This window comes from Panthera leo, chromosome B3 (assembly GCF_018350215.1).
Source record: "Panthera leo isolate Ple1 chromosome B3, P.leo_Ple1_pat1.1, whole genome shotgun sequence".
NCBI lineage: Eukaryota > Metazoa > Chordata > Mammalia > Carnivora > Felidae > Panthera > Panthera leo.
Window position 1 is genome coordinate 53,545,899 of NC_056684.1, and position 21,889 is coordinate 53,567,787.

At 37.5% G+C, this 21,889-nt stretch overlaps 1 protein-coding gene and 1 pseudogene across 7 annotated transcripts in view; both read left to right on the forward strand.

Annotated features, from left to right (window-relative positions):
* Positions 1-21,889, forward strand: part of GABPB1 (GA binding protein transcription factor subunit beta 1) — a 78,682-nt gene that overhangs the window by 23,446 nt on the left and 33,347 nt on the right. The window contains exon 1 of one of the 7 annotated variants that reach the window (XM_042942053.1): positions 12,312-12,403. The exons of 5 other annotated variants lie outside the window; for them this stretch is intronic. The gene's annotated coding sequence lies outside the window, so the exon portion shown is untranslated. Of the gene's footprint in view, positions 1-12,311; positions 12,404-13,733; positions 13,835-21,889 lie in introns of those variants that run through there. One more of the 7 variants, XM_042942054.1, reaches the window with a different exon arrangement.
* LOC122222545 lies at positions 6,859-7,735 on the forward strand (annotated as a pseudogene).

The following is a 21,889-nucleotide window of genomic DNA, read 5'->3' on the forward strand; positions in this document are numbered from 1 at the left end:
CATTGAGACTTTCAATGCATACATTTCTGTGTTTGGATTTTTGAGCTATATAAAACTGTTGCCTATTTGAGAAAAAAGAAATTAAGAGAAAAAGAGATGTGAAGTAGACCCTATAGTCTTTGATGACCAATTGTATGTAGAGACATGAGGAAGAAGACAAGGAGGAAGTTAAGGGTAGCTCTCACATTTCTAATTCAGGGAGGTCAAAAAAGGTCATAGCAACATCAGGGAGTATAGGAGGAAGATTAGGGTTTGGCCTGTGCATGGGAAGTTCTGGACTTAATATCCAGATGAATCCTTACTACTTCTTAGTTTAGTGTTTGTGTATGTATTTGTGTGTGTAATTTATGTGCTTTAGATAAGGAACTTGAGCTTATTTTAAACATGAATATTAAATAATCATCAATAAATATTTTTTATCCTTAGATTACATTTCTGTTTTAGGTTTTATGGAGAACAGCTTTGTAATGACTTCATAATTTTACAGTTAAATAGGGACACTGGGATGCACAGATAGAATGTAGACAGAGAAATAGGGAATGTAGATCTGATAAATACAAAGCTTCTATGGGAATTAGGAATTTAATTTATTAGCATGGCTCTGATTTAATCACATCTTTTGGTATCAGAAATTCAAAGAAATAAACATAGCTTTGTATAAGGATGTGATCTTTAGGGTACCTGAGATTATACTGTAATATTTAAAACAATATTAAAACTGGTTTAGACAAGTTTATAGTAGAGCATGAAAGTTATTTTTTATATAGCATGCTTGGGAGTAAATGTATGTTATGTAAGACAAGGAAGTTTAACCCTAATGGAGAAAGGGAGTCACAACATTCTGGGTACTGCCTAAAACAAGTTCATGCTATGTAATTTGGTATTTAAAATTTATTTGAATGAGTTATATTTCAGAATCTAATTTTGAGGCCCTAATTTATCCATACACCTTTTACCTGATTTCTGTTTGGCTAGAGTAAAAAAACAAGACAGGAGCACAGGTAAATCACATACATGCCAGGACTTGCAGATGAATGTAGTAAATCTTCTCTAGGTTTATGTTAATAAGGACTTGGGTGTGGAATAGCAGTACAATAGAGCTGCTAAGTAATTCTTACTTGAGATTTAAAAATTTAACCGTTTTATATCTGAAGAAAAGACATCTTTTAAAAATAAATAATGTTCTCTATATAATCCTGTAACACTTGGAGATGGTTTTGCTTTAGTGAGGGTGAAACTGTTCTGTCACCTCCAACCTATGCTTACTCCTTAACCCCTTGCCTTTCTCAGCACCACAGTCCTCTGGAGCTTTAGGAAACACAATTTGAGAAATGCTGGATTGGGGTGGGCTACAGTTTGGGCATGGATGGATTCTTACCTCGTATATGTTTGTTTGTTTGTTTGTTTTGTTTTTAGCACACAACACAAAATTTTATTCATAGAGTAAAAGTTAGGAATACATGAATAGATGTAAGATGTTCCTAGATGGTAAGTTTGAAGTTATAAATAAACCAATTCTTTGTACATTAATTCAGTATACATTTTTCTCTTAAGCCTCAAAGATCTCATCCACTCCTTTGGCTTTTAATGCCATTTTATATGCTGATGAGTCCCAAAAGTGTACTTATAGCTCTGACCTCTCTTTAAAAAAAAAAAAAAAAATGTTCATTTATTTTTGAGAGAGACCAAGTGCAAGTGGGGGAGGGGCAGAGAGAGGGCAAGGGCGGGGAGGCACAGAACCCTAAGCAGGCTCCAGGCTCTGAGCTGTCAGCACAGAGCCCAGTGTGGGGCTTGAACTCATTAACCACAAGATCATGACCTGAGCTGAAGTCAGATGTTCAATCACCTGAGCCACCCATGCGCCCCAATGACCATTCTTTTTGTACAGCCAAGTTGTCATTGGACATTTTCACCCGGACGACTTACAAGCCAAAACTTAACTCTTATTTTTCCACCTAAAGCGGATCCTATTTCTAGAGTACCATCTCTATAAGTGGCACGTCTATCTACTCATTTTTTTAAAAACTTATTTAAATCCAAGTTAGCATATAGCGTAGTATTGGTTTCAGGGGTAGAATTTAGTGGTTCATCACTTAACATATAATACCCAGTGCTCATTCCAACAAGCGCCTTCCTTAATGACCATCACCCGTTAGCCCCCCCCCCCCACCTCCCCCCACCCCCCACAGCAACCCTCAGTTTGTTCTCTGTATTTAAGAGTCTTATGATTTGCCTCCCCGTTTTTATCTTATTTTTCCTTTCTTTCCTCGATGTTCATGTTTTGTTTAACTTCCACATATGAGTGAAATCATATATTTGTCTTTCTCTGACTTATTTCACATAGCATAATACACTCTAGTTCCATCCACGTTGTTGCAAATGCCAAGATTTCATTCTTTTCAATTGCTGAGTAATATTCCAGTGTGTGTATATGCACGTGCGCATACACACACACACACACACACACACACACACACACACACACACACACTAGAATGTTACTTGGCGATCAAAAAGAATGAAATCTTGCCATTTGCAATGCACACACATCTTTATCCATTCATCTGTCAATGGACCTTTGGGCTCTTTAAATAATTTGACTATTGTTGATAGTGATAGTTAAATAATTTGACTATTGTTGACAATGTTATAAACATTGGGGTGCATGTGCCTCTGCACATCAGCATTTTTGTATCCTTTGCATAAATACCTAGTAGTGCAGTTGCTGGGTTGTAGAGTATTTCTATTTTTAATTTTTTTGATGAACCTCCATATTGTTTTCCAGAGTGGCTGCATAAGTTTGCATTCCCACCAACAGTGCATAAGTTCTTTTTCTGCATCCTCACCAACATCTGTTGTTTCCTGAGTTGTTAATTGTAGCCATTCTGACAGGTGTGAGGTGGTATCTCGTTGTGGTTTTGATTCGTATTTCCCGGATGATGAGTGATGATGAGCATCTTTTCATGTCTGTTAGCCCTCTGGATGTCTTCTTTGGAAAAATGTTTATTCATGTCTTATGCCCATTTCTTCACTGGATTATTTGTTTTTTGTATTTTGAGTGTGATGAGTTTTTTATAAATTTTGGATACTCTTTATCCAATATGTTATCTGCAAATATCTTCTCCCATTCCATCCATTGCCTTTTAGTTTTGTTGATTGTTTCCTTTGCTGTGCAGAAGCTTTTCATCTTGCTGAGGTCCCAGTAGTTCCATTTTTGCTTTTATTTCCCTTGCCTCCAGAGACTGGTCTAGTAAGAACTTGCTGTGGCTGAAGTCAAAGAGGTTGCTGCCTGTTTTCTCCTGTAGGATTTTGATGGTTTCCTGTCTCATATTTATAGGTCTTTCATCCATTTTGAATTTATTTTTGTGTGTGGTATAAGAAAGTGGTTCAGTTTCATTCTTCTGCATGTTGGTGTCCAGTTTTCCCAGCACCATTTTCTGAAGAGACTGTCTTTTTTCCATTGGATATTCTTTCCTGCTTTGTTGAAGATTAGTTGGCCATTACATTTGTGGGTCCATTTCTGGGTTCTGTATTTCTCATATAACTTTGATGTGTCCAGTTGAGTGAAAGGATGGTAATATCCCAGTATATAGAAATTAAGCATTAGTGGTTCTCAATCAAGTATATTTTACCTCCAGGGGACATTCAGCAATGTGTAGAGACTTTTTTTTTGATGTCATAAAATGGGGGACAGGGTGGTGTTACTGGCATCTGATGGGTAGAGACCAGGGATGCTGCTAAATGTCATACAATGCATAGAAAAATCTGTGACAAAGTCACAGTATGTCAGTAGTACTGAGAGAAATCCTTGGTTAGTTGAATACCACCTATGTATGTAACACTGTTACACAAAGTACTTATGGGTGCAAATGGCACTAAAAGAAAACCTTGTCTATATCCACAAGAACCTTATAACCTAGCTAAAGCATCTTAAACTTAGTAAGTTTGTGGCCAAACTCTTAAAAATATTTTTTAATGTAAATTTATTTTTGAGAGAGTAAGAGAGAGAGAGACAGAGACAGAGCGCAAGCAGGGGAGGGGAAGAGAGAGAGGGAGACACAGAATCTGAAGTAGGCTCCAGGCTCTGAGCTGTCACACAGAGCCTGACGCAGAGCTCAAACTCAGGATCTGTGAGATCATGACCTGAGCTGAAGACAGACGCTTAACCAACTGAGCCGCTAAGGCGCCCCAGGAAATACTCTTTATCTGTGCTGTCCAGTATTATAGTCTTAAGCCACATAGGGCCATTGAACACTTGAAATGTGGCTAGTGTGATTGAGGTACTAAAGTTTGGTTTGTTTGTTTGTTTGTTTGTTTGTTTTGAGAGAGAGAGAGGAAATGTGAATGGGGGAGAGGCAGAGGGGGACAGAGGATCCAAATCCGGCTTTGCGCTGACAGCCGCAAGCCCGATGGAGGGCTTGTGCTCATCAACGGTGAGATCATGACCTGAGCTGAAGTCGGAGGCTCAACTGATGGAGCCACCCAGGTTCCCCAGGGTACTGAAGTGTGTGTTTGTTTGTTTGTTTGTTTTGAAAGAGAGCATGAGCAGGGGAAGGGCGGAGAGAGAGGGAGAGAGAATCTCAAGCAGGTTCTACGCACTCAGTGCAGAGCCTGATGTGGGGCTTGAACTCACAAACTGTGAGGTCATGACCTGAGCCAAAATCAAGAGTTGGACTCAACGTGCTGAGGCACGCAGGCACCCCTGAAGTTTTAATTAAATAGCCATATGCATCATAGTAGTGCAGTTCTATAGGACATACTTGGGCAGAATGAAATTGATACCACATGGCAGGAAAGAAACGTATGAAGGGCTGAAAAGTAAAGTGACACATACTTGGAAAATAAAAATGAATCGTAACTGCATAAAACAGTGAGACCGTCTAATGGATTAAAAGACAAGGCAATAGCAGAAGGGGAATAAAGGGTTCTAGGTTCTGAGGTCTTTGTATTATATAGAAGGAGGGTCAGTTTTAAAAATATCCTTTGTATGGGAAACTTTAAATATGTAAAAGCAAAGGAGAGTATAATGAAACCTCCATGTATTTATGTATTCATTGGCCAATGATGATCAACTCAAGACTAAAATGGTTTCTTACATATTCCTCTTTGTTTTATTTTTTTTATTTTATTTTATTTTATTTTTTTATTTTATTTTGAGAGAGCAAGCTTACTAGTGGGTGGGGGGAGAGAGAGAGGGGAAATCCCAAGCAGGCTCCTCACCATCAGTGTGGAGCCCAATGTGGGGCTTGAACCCACAAACAATGAGACCATGCCCTGAGCAAAAACCAAGAATTGGACGCTTACCTGACTGAGCCACCCGGTTGTCTCCCTCATTATTTTAAAAGTGATCCCAAGTATCACATTATTTAATCTATAAATATATTGTTTTTATCTCTAAAAATATATAAACTTAAACTATAATACAATTATCCAGAAAAATATAAACATAATTCCTTAATATCATTACGTATTTAGGCAGTGTTAACATTTCCTCCATCTCCAAAATGATGTTTTTTCTTTTCTTTTTTAGAGAGAGTGAGCTTGAGTTGGGGGAGGGTAGAAGGAGGGAGGGAGAGAGAGAGAGAAAGAGAGAGAGTATGAATCTCAAGCAGGCTCCACACCCAGTGCAGATCCCAATGATTATGACCTGAGCTAAATCAAGAGTCAGACATTTAGCCAACTAAGCCTCCCAGGCTCCCCACAACTGCTGATGGTTTTGTTTTTTTATTATTTATTTATTTATTTATTTATTTATTTATTTTTTAACGTTTATTTATTTTGGAGACAGAGAGAGACAGGGCATGAATGGGGGAGGGTCAGAGAGAGGGAGACACAGAATCCGAAACAGGCTCCGGGCTCCGAGCCGTCAGCACAGGGGCCCGATGCGGGGCTCGAACTCACGGACGGCGAGATCGTGACCTGAGCCGAAGTTGGCGCTCAACCGACTGAGCCACCCAGGCGCCCCTGGTTTTGTTTTTTTAATGCAACATTCACATTTATTGAAATATCTTATGGAACAAAAAAGGGGAGTACTGAACATCTAACAACTGGAAACTTTCTCAGGTATTTCTTTATCCAAAATGATTTTTTTTTTTTTTACCAACTTAATTTTTTCGGTCATAATAATTTTTTTAGGTCAGTTTTAGGTTCACAGCAAACTTGAGGGGAAAGTATTTTCCATACACCATCTGCCCCCATATATTGCATAACCTCCCCCATTATCAGTATCCCCACCAGAGTGGTACATTTGTTACAATTGATGAACCTACACTGACACATCATTGTCACCCAAAGTCCATAGTTTACATTATGATTCATACTAATGTTGTATGTTCTATGCATTTGGGCAAATGTATAATGACATGTGTTCATCATCATGGTACCATACTGAGTATTTTTACTGCTCCATAAAAAAAAGATTTTAAAAATTTACATTTAGTTTCTTCAAATTGTAATCCAAACAGGGTCCACACATTGCCATTGACTGATGCTTGCTTAGGTCTTTATTTATTTTTTTAATGTTTATTTCTTTAAAAAAATTTTTTTTTAACATTTATTTTTGAGATAGATCTTGAGCGGGGGAGGGGCAGAGAGAGAGAGGAAGTCACAGACTCAGCAGCGGGCTCCAGGTTCTATGCTGTCAGCACAGAGCCCGATGCAGGGCTCGAACTCATGGACTGCAAGATCATGACCTGAGCCGAAGTTGGACGCCCAACTGACTGAGCCACCCAGGCGCCCCTTTAATGTTTTATTACTGAGAGAGTGCAAGCGGGACAGAGGATTAGAAGCAGGCTCCTAGCATACAGCAGAGAGCCTGATGTCGGGCTCAAGTGCAGGAACCGCATGATCTGAGCTGAAGTCAAGAGTCAGACTCTTAACCGACTGAGCCGTTTAGGTGCCCCTGCTTAGGTCTTTTAAAGCAAGATTTTGGTTAACTCTAGACTTTTAATGCATGGTATAATTCTTAGGGAACCACTGAACAAAATAGAACAAAAATAGAGGCTGTAACTTCCAAATCAGTAGAAGAAATAGATAAAATGTTAAAAAAGAATCAGTCCAAAAGAAGACAGAGAAAAGAAACTGAACAGGTAACAAATGGAGAGAGCAAAAAATTAGATGCTAGATTTAAACCTAGGTATATAATATTAAAGGTAAAAAGTAAATAATTGCACAGGTATCTTCCTAGCCTAAGGCATCATCAGCTGTTGCCTCTAATAATTTCCTACGTAGTATTCCCGCCTCAATTCTTGCCTCCCTCTATGTACTACCCATATAATAACAGGAGTAGTTTTTAAAAAATATAAATCAGCTCTTTTCTGCCATCTTTCTGTGCCACCGTAATGATGCACATAAATGTCTTGGCAGATTCTCTCAAGAGTATTAACAATGCCAAAAAGAGAGGCAAACACCAGGTTCTTATCAGGCCATGCTCCAAAGTCATAGCTGTGATGATGAGGCATGGTTATGCTGGCGATTTTGAAATCATTGATGATCACAGAGCTGGGAAAATTGTTGGGAACTTCATGGGCAGGTTAAACTGTGGAGTGATCAGCCCCAGATTTGATGGGCAACTCAAAGATGTAGAAAAATGGCAGAATAATCTCCTGTCTAGCCAATTTGCTTTCATTGTACTAACCTCAGCTGGCATCATGGACCATGAAGAAGGAAGACGAAACACACCGGAGGGAATATCCTGGGATTTTTTTCTAGGGATATAATACATATGTGCAAATAAAATGCCTCAATGGACCATATATATATACATACATACGCACGCATGCATATAAATCATATCATAACACTCTCCTGTTGAAAACATTCCAACAACTTCCTGGTAAATTCAGTGAAGTCCGTACTTAGTAGTGCCTATAACACCCTACATGATGTGGTCCATTTCTGTCTCTGTGACTGCATATCCTGCTATCATTTTTCACTCAAGCTTAGGGCCCTTAAACTTGCTGTGCCATCTCCCTGGATCACCAGGAGCAGTCAGAATTCTTAGTTCTTAAAAAAAAGCAGCTTAGTTCTAAAAACCAGAAACCACCTCTGGTTAATTGAGCAGAAAAGGAATTTGTCACCGGAAGAAACCACCACTGTCAATGGAATCTGCTTCCATTCTTGCCATAATGGATTCTATATACTTGCTGCTTTTTTATGCATTTATTTCCTAAGTTATAGTCCATCCTGGACGCTTCTTTATTGGAGTGGAGGTCATGTAACTGCATCCTAGCTGTGTGGAAAGCTGGAAAAGCAAATATTTAGCTTCACTAGTAGGTAGAAGTTTCTGGCTTCTTTCAGGACTCATCAGAAGGGAATTCCTTGGACATATGAAGATGTTTTGATGCTGAGCCAAGAGTGACCTGTCCTTTATGATGCTTTTCTCTGGAATCCTTCCTTGCTTTGCTTCCTCCCTTAATTCACATTTCTACTCAAATGTCCTCTCCTCGAAGAGGCCTTTCCTTAGACTTTGTCTAAGATGGTGATTTCCCATCTCTAATCCAGTATTTTCTCTTTTCTTATTCTGCCTTACATTTTCTTCATAGTACCACTGTTACTGATTGATTAATTGCTAGCCTCTTCCCCAGGAACACAAGCTCCATGAGGGTAGGGACTTGTTTTTGTTTACCTTTCTGTTGGCACATATATGCTTAGTAAACATTTGTTTAATGAGTGAAGGGAAAACATAGAGAATGCTATAAATACCTGAGAAAATTTAAAGGGAAGGATTATTGAGGAATTAGCTCATTTAAGGAAGGTTTATTGGAGGGATGCTTGGGTAGCTCAGTTGGTTGAGCATCTGACTTCGACTTTGGCTCAGGTCATGATCTCGCAGTTTTGAGTTGAGCCCCACATTGGGCTCTGTGCTGACAGTTCGGAGCCTGGAGCCTGCTTCAGATTCTGTGTCTCCCTCTCTCTCTGTCCCTTCCCGGCTCATTCTCCCACCTTCTCTCAAGAATAAATGAACATTAAAAAAATTTTAAAAGAAAGTTTATTGGAGAAGAGAAATTTTTGAAATGGGCTTTGGAAGATTTGGAGAGAAGGAAGGTAGCTATCTAAAATGGGCAAGTAGCATGAGGGAAGGCATTGGGTATGGAGTAAGGTGGACACGTATCGAATAAGAATTGTTTAGAATCTGATGGCTATCAGGGTCCTTTATGAGGTGGGAATTGAGAAAAGTGGACAAGGTGAAGGTGTGAGGTTACAGCAGGTGATAGAGGGCCTTGAACTAATAATAAGGTGGTCTTTTACTTGCTAGAGAGTAAAAGATGACTAGTGTTTTGTTTTTTTTTTTTTTAATTAAAAATAAACTGTGGTATTTTCACATAGTATTATGCAGGCGTAAAATAGAATGAGGTAAATGTCTGGAGAATTTTCTGGGAAATATATTAAGTGGAAAAAAAAGGCTAAGTGCAGAACAGTGTATGTAGTATACTCTCTTGGTATATGAAGTGTGTGTGTGTGAGTAAGAATATATATACTAATTTGTTTATGTTTCAAAAAGAAAAACTGAAAAGCCAAACCAGAAATTAATAAAATGGTTACCTTGGGGTGGGGAAGAGGGAGGGAGAGGGAATGATGTGAAGGAAATAGGAATGGAAGTGAGATTCCTGTTTAGTTTTGACTTTTGAATTATGTAAATATTTTACACATTCAAAATTTACAATTAAATGAAAATAAAAACAATCTCTAAAATTGGGCACAAACTTAAAAAAATGAACCTATTGTATATCAAAATAGTTCTTTAAATACATGGAGAAAAACACACTCTCAAGTGACTTTTGAGCTCTATATCAAATGGCATATATGCTAAGGACAAAAAGAACTGCAGAGAAATCTTAAACCTCATTCATTTTATTGCTAGTTGTAATGTTGATGTTTTTATTCTGATACCATTGGATACATGTTTAGGTTAAAGCCAATAAATAAGATTGTATGCTTATATGTTAGAAGTCAGTAGAAATACAAAATCAAAGGAGCTAGGCAAAAAAGGATGTTTATAATGTTGAACTTGAATTATAAATGTCAGTATGAATTCAGGATTTAAAATATGTATATTTCTTTATTTTTAAATTTTTTAAAATGTTTATTCATTTTTGAGAGACATAGAGAGATAGAGCATGAATGGAGGAGAGGCAGAGAGAGAGGGAGACACAGAATCTGAAGGAGGATCCAGGCTGTGAGTTGTCAGCACAGAGTCTGACATGGGGCTCGAACTCACCAACCATGAGATCATGACCTGAGCCAGTCAGACGTTTAACTGACTGAGCCACCCAGGCACCCCAAAATATCCATATTTCTTAATTCCATCCATATGTATATTTCTTTCTTAGATGTGTCCTCTGAAAGGATCTTGAAAGTGCATCACTTTCGTAGATAATAAGTACTTGTATTACCTCAGTTTTGTTCTTTAAATACTTTATTGAAGAAATGACTGGTTCCAGGACTGAGGCAGGGAACGTACATAGTGAACCTAGGACAATTTGTGCCAGAAGCAAGAAACCTTTCAAAGACACAAGAAAAGCCTACCTGAAGAGGCTCTTTTTGGCCAAAATTGAGACAATTTGAACATAAAAAAGAATAAGGAGAATAATTTGAAACAATATATAATAAAAAAAACAAATGGAGATGGCTATTACCTATTCTTTACTCTGAAGATTGGTAATTTAACAATTGAATTGTCTTTTTTGGTAGAAATTTGCATGGTGCCAAAGTAACACTCCACAGAATACTAGTTGGTCTCAAAACAATAAAACTTTACAGTGGAAGGATCAGGCTTATTACCAGCTTTGTTATTAATCTTGGCATCACTAACAATGAGCCAAAAAATATGTGCATCCTGATGTGATTCAATATCAAATAGACTGCATCAACTGAAGTATTTTTTTAATGTTTATTTATTTATTTTGAGAGAGAGAGAGAGCAGTGGAGGGCAGAGAGGGAGAGAGAGGGAGGGAGAGAGAGAGAGAGAGAGAGAGAGAGAGAGAGAGAGAATCTCAAGCACATTCTGCACTGTCTGCACAGAGCCTGACATGGGGCTCGATCCCACTAATCATGAGATCATGAACTCAGCTGAAATCAAGAATTGGATGCTTGACCGGCTAAACCACCCAGGCACACCTGAGGTAATTTTGTAGAACATTTAAAATCTGAATTTAGTCGGACTTTTCAGACTTTCAGTTTATAAGTAATATGGGAGATGAAAGAAATTAAACACCACCTTAGATGAAGCAATGAGAAAAATACAGAATGTGAGATATAGATGAACTGGCCATTTAATGTCATAGGAGAGGAAAACAAGGGTGGGGGGGGGTGGGGCGGGGAGGAGGAAACTGTCCGAGCATATAATTAATCTAGAGATATAACAACCAAATGCAGTATGTGCCAGCTGTAAAGTACATTTTTTTTAGAAAGGAGTAGGATGAAGCAAGATGGCCAACTTTTAATTTAGAATGTGGGTGATGGGCATATGGGTGTGTGTGTTTGTGTATATACACACATATATTCATTTATATGCATACATATACACTTTTCTATATTTTAAAGATTTCATAATAAAAACTTAAAAATATTTTTCTGTTTATGGACACTTAAGTTGTTTGTAGTTTCTTTTTCTTCAATTACAAATAATGTTTCTGTAAACGTTCCTATACATGCTTCCTTTCCTTGTGTACATGTTAAGGAGATACGGCAACTTTCTAGTAGTGGAATTCTGGATCAGGGTAGACGTACCTTCAACTCTGCTAAATACTGATAATTTGTTCTTCAAATGGTTGTATTGATGAGGTTTTTAGACAAGAGAATTATGAAATGTATGTCTTCCCTATTAGATGATGAATTCTTTGAGGGTAGGTACCATGTAGAGACTCATATAGAAATGTTTGAGTTGAACGAAATTGTATTTTAGTGGGACGAACTGTATTTTAGCAGGATGAGAAATTAGGATTAGGTCAGCTAAGAGGGTATTGTGATGTTTAAGGTATGAGGCAGTGAGTGTGTAAGACTGGAGGTAGTAGAGAGGAAGGGATGAATATTAGAAATCTTGGAGAGAAAGGATTGAAGTATATGTGCTTTTTTTTTTTTAATTTTTTTTTTTTTTTCAACGTTTTTTATTTATTTTTGGCACAGAGAGAGACAGAGCATGAACAGGGGAGGGGCAGAGAGAGAGGGAGACACAGAATCGGAAACAGGCTCCAGGCTCTGAGCCATCAGCCCAGAGCCTGACGCGGGGCTCGAACTCACGGACCGTGAGATCGTGACCTGGCTGAAGTCGGACGCTTAGCCGACTGCGCCACCCAGGCGCCCCAAAGTATATGTGCTTTTATTGTCAGGTAGGATATTGATGATTCACTGTTGTGACTTCTAATACCCAGTAGTTTGTTGGCTTCACTTTATAGTAAAACAGGTAAGTTATGCTTCCCTATTAACTCAAAACCATCTACTGACCTAGTTCTAGTAGAGTTCTAGCCTTTTCTTCATCCTCTGCTTGCACTCTTTTTAAGCCTCAGTCTTTTCCTGGGATAAAGATATTGATTTAAAAGAGACTAGTAGTTGAATGGGGTAAAGGGGCAGTGGGTTGCAAAGATGGAAGAATTTATGTAGTAATATGGGTAGAATTTGTGGGTAGCTTCATCCCCAAGTCAGTTTGTGAAGTCTTCCTAGGACAGAGGATATCTTCCTGTAGTTTTTAAGGGGAAAGTTTATCCAGTGTTATAACAGAGGTAATTAATCAGATGTAGTTTTTTCTAAGAGAATGTCCTATATCTTGTTTTAAAATGTTGCAACTTTTTGTAAATTGTAAAGTTGGTGCCTTCAAGAAGTTTTGATTAATGGTTCTAGAATAGCTTTGTCCAACAGAAATATAATGTGAGGAGCATATTTAAAATTTTAGAGCAGCCACATTAAAAAAAATGAAATTAATTTGAATAATATATTACATTTAATCCCATATATCCAAAATATTACCATTTTAACATGTAATTGATATGTTATTAATGAGATATTTTGCATTCTTTTTTGGTACTAAGTCTTCAGAATCTGTTGTGTTATACTTATAGCACAGTTCCATTTGGAGTAGCTACATTTCAGTGCCCACTATAATTATGGCTAGTGGCTACTGTATTGGACAGCTCAGTTCTAGAACATACTCAGTTGAAACGTTTGAACTCAGTTGGGTGCTGATTTGACCCACTGTCATTGAGGGTGGCCATGAGCTGATCTTGCTTCATAGACCTGTTGCTGGTTATTAGATAAGTTCTGGCTTCCTGTCCAAATCTTCCTGTCCAAGAGTGATTTTGAGGGTCCCAGACAAAGCCATTATCCAGATTTACTGATTATATTCACACTTTTCCCTTTTGCCTCAGAAAACCTAGAACTGACCTTGGACTGTTTTGAAACAAATCTGTCAATTTGAGTTGCTGCCAATAAAAAGAATATTCAGGCGGGTTCTAATCTCATTCATTTGTAAGGATTTTAGTTACAAGGCTGACAGGAATTCAGCAAGCATTTTATTGATTGTGGTATTTCTTAGAATTTGTGACACTGTCAGCCTTGTTTGCATTTTTAAAGTCAAACGTTATGACTCTTGGTTATCTGAGGTATTTCTGGAGTTTCTACTGTGTGCTAAATGTTTATTCAATGAATGTTTTTGAGCATTTACCATACTTTAGGCACAGTGACAACTTGTAGCCAAGTAAACAGGCACATTTAGTGTGGTCTGATAAATGCTATGATAGAAACTTCATATGCTAGGAGAAAACAAGGAAGGACACTTCAGTTAATTTTGGGGCATCAGGAATGGCTTCTCTGAGGAGATAAGCTGAACTCTGAAGGACAGGTAGGAATAAATATGGCAATAGTGGGTGTGGAGAAGAGAAGATTCTTCCTGGCAGAGGGAATATTTTTTATAGATATCCAACAGTGAGAAAAAGAACCAAGTACAACATTTTTCCTGTAATACAGAATTCAGTGTGAGAGGTAGTGAGTAGTGTATATGGGATGGTGGCAACAGATCCCAAATGTGAAAGGCCTGGACTCTTATGGCAGAGTTTGACATTTTGTTGTTGTTGTTGTTGTTGTTGAGAGAGCACTCTTGCGCACACACAAACTGGGGAGGTGCAGAGAGAATCTCAAGCAGACAAGACTGTCAACATATATTTATTGAAGGCCTACTTTCTAGCATTGGAAAGAGGTAGAAGAATTTAAGAGACATTTAGGAGGTAAAAGTGGCAGGTCTTAATGATTGATTGGAATTGAAATGGGTAGAAGAAAGGGGTCAAGGACGATTCCAAAGTTTCTGATCTACAAAACAAGCCACTACTTGGACAGATTGACTTTTTTTTTTAAATTTTTTTTTAATGTTTTATTTACTTTTGAGAGAGAGAGGGGGAGAGAGAGAATGAGCGGGGGAGGGGCAGGGAGAGAGGGAGAATCCATGAAGCAGGCTCCAGGCTCTGAGCTGTCAGCACAGAGCCCAACATGGGGCTCAAACCTGTGAACCACAAGATCGTGACCGGGGCCGAAGTCAGATACTTAACTGACTGAGCCACCCGGGCACCCCAGCTTGATTTTTAAAGTACCTTCGAATCTATAGGTGGAGGCATCTATCCAGTTGAACATTTGAGTCTAGTGCTTGGACAGAGTCTAGGACTGAAGATAGATTTGGAAGTCATCAGGTAATCTTGGCTAAGAAAGATAAACTTTCTAGAGGAGAGAATGTAGAGAATGAAAAAGAGGGCTGAAAAATGACACACTGAGAAACTGCCAATATTTAAGGGGAAGAGAAAAGGGATCCAGTTGAAAGACACATAAGCTACCATCCTTGCCTCTAAGCATTTTATAATTTAAGTGAGACACATAAAAATGAATCATTTGGTGACCAGTGCAAGTCAGAGTCTAATTTGATGCCAACTTTTATTGTTCCACCTCTTGTATTTTATGTGAAATGAAGTTAAGTGTATAAAGGAAGTGGTTAGTATTTAGGCCAGGGAGTAGCACTGGTAGTGCATGCATTCAGTGGGGACATCTAGCCTGTGGTCACTAGAAGGACTCAGATGATGGTATATTGCATAGTATGTGTATTGCCTGTGTTGTGAATGTGGACTCTGGAGCCATTCAGCCTTGGTTATTCTCCACTAGCAGTATGACCTTGGGCATGTAACTTTCTATGACTCATTTTTCTCAGCAATACAATGATGATGATGATAATTCTGACTTGAAGGTATTGTGAAATTATATGAGTTAGTATGTGTAAATTCTTAGACTGTGTCTGGCACAATCTGTCTTGTTGTTTTCTCTCTCTATATGTACATACACATACATGGATGGCTGTGTTATACTTTACTATGTTACACCCACTATATGTGTATATGTAGTATTATATACATGTTAGGAATTATCATCATTTAATAAATGGCGTGTCTGATGAGGGCTCATGATTTGGACAGGATAGGTAGGCACCAGAGAAGAAATGTTCCCTCTATGAAACTTAATGTAAACATACATGGTTTTTAAACAGGCTTTCACTGGTAAAGTGGGTGAAAAAATGGTATGAGAATCCCCTTTCCTTCTGATTCCCAGTTGGAAGCAAAGAATGCCCTTTTAATAGAAGGCTTTAAAGATGTTAAAGCCTTTGTGTGTAATGTTATCCCTGTGTGGTAGTGGGATTTCCTCAGGCCATATTTTCTCAAGAAAAGTTATTCTGGAAGGAAGTTTTTCATCAGCTTTGTGAGTATGAGTTCACTGGATCCTTGGCTTTAACTTTGGGAAAATCTAGATCTGGAATCAAAGTTCTGGCTTTGGGGATTGGGAACCTTGTGGAGCAGCAGTCATTATTTTATACTGATAGTGGGAGTGTAAATTGGCATAATCTTTTGGTGATAATTTGGTAGTGTCTATCACAATTAAAATGTGAATGTAGGGGCACATGGGTGGCTCAGTTGGTTATGCATCCGATTTCAGCTCAGGTCATGATCTCACATTTCGTGAGTTTGAGCCCTGCGTGGGGCTCTGTGCTAACAGCTTGGGGCCTGGAGCCTGCTTTGGGTTCTGTGTCTCCCTTTCTCTCTGCCCCTTCCCCACTCATGCTCTGTCTCTCTGTCTGTCTGTCTCTCTCTCAAAAATAAAGATTACAATAATTTAAAAAAAAAATTTTTTTTTTGAATGTTTATTTATTTTTGAGACAGAGAGGGACAGAGCATGAACAGGGGAGGGGCAGAGAGAGAGGGAGACACAGAATCTGAAGCAGGCTCCAGGCTCTGAGCTGTCAGCACAGAGCCCGACACGGGGCTCGAACTCACGGAGTGTGAGATCATGACCTGAGCCGAAGTCGGACGCTTAACTGACTGAGCCACCCAGGCGACCCTACAATAATTTTTTTAATGTGATGTTAAAAATGTAGCAATTATACTTCTTTTGTAAAACATTTTTTAAAGATTATTTTTTTATTTTAGAGAGAGAGAGAGAGAGCATGAGTGGGGGAGAGGGGCAGAGGGAGAGAAAGAGCGAGAATCCCAAGCAGGCTCCATGCTCTGCACTCAGCAAGGTGCCTGATGTGGGGACCAATCCTATAACTGTGAGATCTTGACCTGAGCTGAAACCAAGAGTTGGACACTCAACCAACTGAGCCACCCACACGGTCCTGGCAAAATTATGCTTTCTAGAATAGTTTTCATAAAAGTGCTAACCCAAGTGTATGGGTTTGTTACAGCACTATTTGTAAAGATGAAAAATGAAAATGGATTGAATAATTAATGTATTCATATTCCATATATTTGTTTCTTATTTCTGTAGTGTAATAGTTTCCTATTTCCTGTAACAAATTACCATAAACTTAGTGCCTTAAAACGACACAAATTTATTATTTTACAGTTATGGAAGTCTGAAGACTCAGAATTAAGATTTTAGCAGGGTTGTGTTCCTTCTGGAGGCTCCAGGGGAGAATCTGTTTTCTTTCCTTTTCTAGTTTTTAAAGACTGCCTGCATTTCTTGGCTGGTGCAGCACCCCCCTCCCACCATCTTCAAGGCTAGCACCTATAGCAGCCTCAAATCTCTGTCTCTCTTCTCTCTCTTCTCTGCAACCTTCTCTTTGATCCTGACCCTCCAACCTTCCTCGTATAAGGACTCTTCTGATTGCATTAGGCCCATCTAGATAATCCAGGATCTTCCTATATCAAGATCTTTAATTTAATCATACCCGGAAAGTCCTTTTTGCCATGTAAGCTAACAGCTAACATTCACAGATTCTGGGAATTAAGATCTAGACATCTTTGTGGGGAGCATTATTCAGCCTACCACCCTTTGTAAAACTGTGCAGCCAGTAAAAAGAATGTTTTTATCTGTGTGCACTTAGATGTCACTGATAAAACAAGAGGATCCCTGTTAAGTGGAAAGAAGCAAGTTGCAAAACCATGTAGTATGATCCCTTTTTATGTTTTTGTTTGTTTAAAAAGAAGTCTTGTGCCTATGTGTGTTTCTGTAGGCATAGAAAAGATCTGGAAGGCTACACACTAAACATTTAAATTGTTGTAACTTTTGGGGAATAAGACCACAGGGAAGTGTGGGGATGACTTTGAATTTGAATGTTACATTTTTAATATACAGTGAAAATGTATTTATTACAATTTTTATGAAAGTATACATGTACATAGTTGAAAAAGTAAAAAATACAAGGTTTTATAGTGAAAACAAAAAACCACACACAAACAGAAAACAATAACCCTGAGTCCCTTGTGTTATTCCTTCTCACCCCAGAACCCTCCTTCCCAGAGGTATCCATTCTTTCTTTTCGCTTTTTCCCCCTAGTATTTCCCTCCATATTTCTAAATAACAAGCTTATGCTATTAATTGATTTTTCTGTTTTAGGTATCTTTGACTTCCTACTTATGAAGATGAAGCTTTGGCTATCTTAAACCAAACCACCTCTAAGCATATTTTTCCTCACTCTTCATCTTCTTAATAGAAGTGCACCAAAAATTTTCCTGGATTAGTGTTCAATGGTTATTATAATCCTGGAACTACCATTTTTTACTAACCCATGCCATATTGGGATTACATTTTCTTTCTTCTATAGGTTTTTGTTTTCTTCCCTCTGAAAAACAAATTGTGTAGTTTTTTCTTTTGCCTTACTTTTCTTGTATCCATCATTAACCCATCTCAAATTCCCCACAGGAAATCTCATTCTTTTCCTGGCAGTCTTACTAGCTTATCTTTTCCTTGAAGACCTTCTTCTGGAACCTCTGTCCTCTGGCTCCAGTCTGGATTTACTTTCCGGGTCTCTGGTCCAGCACATCTTGGGGTCTCCTTTACCATTATCTTGAGGATCCTCTTCACCCTATTTATGTTAGATCCCTTATTTCCTTGATTCTTGTTTCTGGTTTACTCCTGGTCTTGGAGGACTACGTCTTCTAGTGGCTTTCTGAAATAAGGGTCTGTGGGAGATGATTTTTCTTTAGATGTTTTATGTTTGAAAGTGTCATTTTATTTTTAAGTTAAAAAAAAAGTAAAAAAAAAACAAAACACTCTACAAAATGGGAAAGGGAGAAAAATCCAAATATACCAGAGTTCATATGATTAGTTTTCTTCAAAGGAATTGCACAGAGAAAGACTTAAAGGGCATGTTCTTTTATATCCCAGCAGATTCCCAGTGTTCTCTAATTTAGAACGCAAGAGTTAAGAAATACGGGTCTTCTCTTTAGACTAAAACTAGTGCTCTTTGGTAAATCCTTTAACTTTTTGTTTGTCTCCTTTGCAAAATGGAGACCATGACTATTGTGGTAAGGCTATTTAGTTACCTGAGACAATGTAGATAAAGATTTAGCAAGATGCCAGGTGCTACTTTTATCATCAGTATTATTTTCTTATGAGAATGTAGGGAACTAAATTCTCATGCCCAAGGATATTTTCCTACATATAGTTATACACATGACTGTAATTACTTAATTTTACTTAGAGTCACATTTTACATGCTTTAACTGTTGCATATTATTTATAAGTAATAGTCTTAAATGACTATAGTACTGTGTTAAGAGGTGTCTTTATTTTTTAGACATACATACTGAAATATTACAGATGAAATGGTATGATGTCTGACATTTGCTCCAAAATAATATGTGTGCGTGGGAAATAGGCTGGCCATAAATTGATAATATTGAAGCTAGTTGATGGCTATTCATTATACTATTGTGTCTATTCTTGTATTTGCTCAAAATTTCCCATAATAAAAAGTAAAAAAAATAAACGCTTGCAATATTCCATTATGATCTATCTTAATTTCTTTAACTATTGATTGTAGTAAGGCATTCCAGTTTTTATCTATTTTAAATAACATTATTATTAATATATTTATGTTTCAGATAGTTTCCTTGTGTTAGGTTCATGAGTGGGATTATTTGGTCAAAGAGTATGATCATTTTCATACACAGTACTAAATTGCTTGGACGAAAAACTTTAGAAAAATTTTATTGGATTTATAATTGTTTTCATTGGGCATAGGTGTGATATTGTAAATTTACTCTGAAGTTTTTAATTAGGCAGTCAAGGTTTATTATTAAGTATATTGTGATGGGATTTTATTTTCTAAGTGCTTTCATATTCTTTTTTAATGCTAGTAACAGTTCACATGGAGCTATTACTTTACAGTTTCATAGAGTTTTCACATCCAGTAGATGTTTTAATCCTCAAAATATCTCTATGAGCTATGAATTACAGAAATTTAAAACAAAATAGACTTTAAGCTTTAACAATGGAGTTAATAGCATTAGAGACTGTTAAAAACTGAGAACAAACTAAGGGTTGATGGGGGGTGGGAGGGAGGGCAGGGTGGGAGGGAGGACAGGGTGGGTGATGGGTATTAAGGAGGGCACCTTTTGGGATGAGCACTGGGTGTTGTATGGAAACCAATTTGACAGTAAATTTCATATATTAAAAAATAAAAAAAAAATAAATAAAATTAAAAAAAAAAAAAAAAAACAATGGAGTTAGTAATTCCTATTACCACTAGATGGCTCTCTCAGCATGTAGTTTTGAGCAAAAAGTAACTAGTAGACATTTTGAAGTTCTTTTATAGATCTTATTAAAATTCATATTATTAAAGTTAAAAAAAATAATGGTTTGTATTGGATTGTGATCAACTTTTTCAGAAGTAGTAAAAAAAACTAAGGATGGAATTTATTGCAATGGGTTTTTAGATTACGTTTCTTTTTGAGAGGAAAGGGGTATTAACCTGGATGGCATTCAGTACCATACATACAGTGTATTTTCAGAAAGTATATTTAACATTAATTAAAATTTACTGAATTGAATTATGCTTCTTTATTTGCTTGGGGGAAAGTTATTTGCCATACCAAAAAAGCAACATTTGTTGCTAGGTCCTTAAATGATTTTATGTAAATTTAACACTCTATCTGTGGGGATTTAATAGATAAATAATGAACAAAGTAAATTGAGGGGGCTCTCTGGAGCTATGGCCCCTCAGTCAGTTTGTTGTCTTAATGTATTTGAGATCCTCTGAAGGTTAGAATTACTCTGTGATGTGTGTGTTTCACCTCAGGTGAGAATCAGAAATGAAATTGCTACATTTTGGTATTGTCATTGTTTTAAGTTTTACTAATTGTCTACAAAAAAATTAAGAGTGCCTTTGAGTTTGGTCTTACTTGATCTCCTATGTATTTTCTTCCAATGATTTTCCAATCTTATTTAGATCCATTGCTGTCTTTCTATAAAAAAATGTTTTGTATTGTGCCTTTTGCTAACTTGAAGTGAAAATTATGGTTAATATTACATATCTACATAATTTCAAAAGGTCATTATAATACCTAATTATAATGAAGAAATGGAAGGAAAGCAATTTATAATAAAATGTATATTTCAGTATGTAAATACTCAGGCAGACTACTCTAGATGAGACAAGAAGTTGTCAAATGCTTGCCCCATAGAGTCATTTGTAGAGTCACTATGAATGATAGCTGTGAAAGCTGATTGATAGTGTTTTATATTGGTGATTCCAGATAACCAAGTGGCATTGACATGGGTGATGTGATTTTCCAAAATAGTGAACAATTCTTAGTAAAGTTCTGAACAAAACAGATTTATTGTATGGTTGCCTTCTGAGAAATTTGGGATACATTAACAACTATGGAAAAATACATTTTGTTTACATATTAAGTTCTAGTCTTAGGTATATTCATTGGAGCCTTTGGAAGCCACCCAGAACATGTGACAATTCTTTGCCATACTGAATTGTTTCCTGCATTGCTAGACTTCTAATATCCCTGACACTTGCCCATTAAATGGTAGTAGAGCTTTCACCTTACTGTGTCCTGCATCAGTCCCCAAAATGCCTTCACATATATCCAAAGGGCCCTCTAGGTGGCAGTGCTGCTACCATTTTGAGACCTAATGGTTTTAGAGTATCCAGCTACATATATCTACTATATGGCTATGTTGCTCATGGAATTTTATTTTATTAAAAAATTTTTAACGTTTATTTATTTCTGAAAGAGAGCGAGAAAGAGAGAGAGAATGCGAGTGGGGGAGAGCAGCAGAGCAAGGGAGACACAGAATTTGAAGCAGGCTCCAGGCTCCGAGATGTTAGCACAGAGCCAGATGTGAGGCTTGAACTTACGAACTGTGAGATCATGACCTGAACCGAAGTCGGGGGCTTAACCAACTGAGCCACCCAGGTGCCCCAGTCGTGGGATCTTAAAACTACAATAACTTAAGTATCCTGAGTCCTTAAATATGTCATGTTTTGAATAACTAAGACAACTACAGAATTATGAATTATGGGAGAAGTTGATTAATTCAAACGCATCACTGTTTCATTGTAATTCTTGTAAGCAGATCAGTAAGTTTACTACTTTAAGTACCCAATACCAGCATTTTTATTTTTTCC